The following is a 1269-nucleotide window of genomic DNA, read 5'->3' as shown; positions in this document are numbered from 1 at the left end:
CACACACACACACACACACACACACACACACACACACACACACACACCCTTACACATCTCCAGGGTAAAGCTCCAAGGCACATGACCCACACCAATCCCAGGGACTGTGAACTCCTGTGTACCACTTGTAATCTCTCTATAATAATATTAGCTAGCATTTCAATAGCACTTACTATATGCGAGGCACTGTTCGAAGCTCTTTACAAATATTATCTCATTTGATCCCCACAACAACCTTGGGAGACAGGTGCTATTATCTTACAGTTGAGGAACATGAAGCAAACACAGGTTAAGTGACTTGCCCAAGGTCACAGTTAGTATGTGTTTGAAGCCAGATTTGAACTCAAAGTCTACCTGACTCCAGGTCCAAAGTTTTAACCACTGAGCTACCTACCAGCCCTGATCTCAGGACTAATAAACAGCTGTTGAATCAAATTTAGTAGCAGCTCATTTGATCCTCACCACAGCCATATAAGGAAGGTATGTAGTACTACTGTATTATTATCCTCACTTTACAGCTTAGGAAACTGAGGCTCAAAGAGTGGAAATAGCTGTGCCCAATGCCATACAGTAAATGCCAGAGAGAACACTCAATGGACCAGAGGTGAGATTCTCATCCCTAAGAGGGTAGGCTGGCCAGGGAGGCTCCTTTCATGTTGATCAGGTCATGAGCTTTGTGGGGGAAGGAGCTGGGCAACCTATTCTTCTAAGGCTCTCTGAGCCCTCCTCCCACCCCATGGGCTGTGTTATATAGCAGAAAGAGATCTATACTTAAGAGTCAGGAGACTTGGGGTTAACATTAGCCAGGTGGCCCTGGGACAGTCACCAACCTCTCTGAACCTCAGTTTCTTCACCTGTAAGATGAGGATATTTGCATGGCCCATTAAATGAAATACTGTATATAAAATGCTTTGCAAACTTTCAAGTGCTATATGAATATTAAACTAAACTAGTACTATTATTAACATCTTATTTACTTCCCGAGGTTGTTATGGGTAAAGTAGTTTAAGTGCTTTAAATCGCTATTGATAAATGAGCTATTATTCTTATTAAGTACCCCTTGGATGGCTCAGAGACCAACCTGTTCTGCCTACACCCCTCACCCCTTAGTGGATAATGCCAACCACTCCCCCCCAGGGAGTGGGGGTAAAAAGTAAAGCAGAAAGGGGAATTCCCTGGGTTGAGGTGAAGACACAGCCCCCAGGGAGAGAGCTATCAGCCGGGGAACAGAGTTGGATAAGAAACATTTCTAAGGGGGCATAGAGTTCT

This window comes from Vombatus ursinus, unplaced genomic scaffold, assembly GCF_900497805.2.
Source record: "Vombatus ursinus unplaced genomic scaffold, bare-nosed wombat genome assembly UNPS02014780.1, whole genome shotgun sequence".
NCBI lineage: Eukaryota > Metazoa > Chordata > Mammalia > Diprotodontia > Vombatidae > Vombatus > Vombatus ursinus.
The sequence above is the reverse complement of the archived record's forward strand: the minus strand, read 5'-3'. Positions refer to the sequence as shown.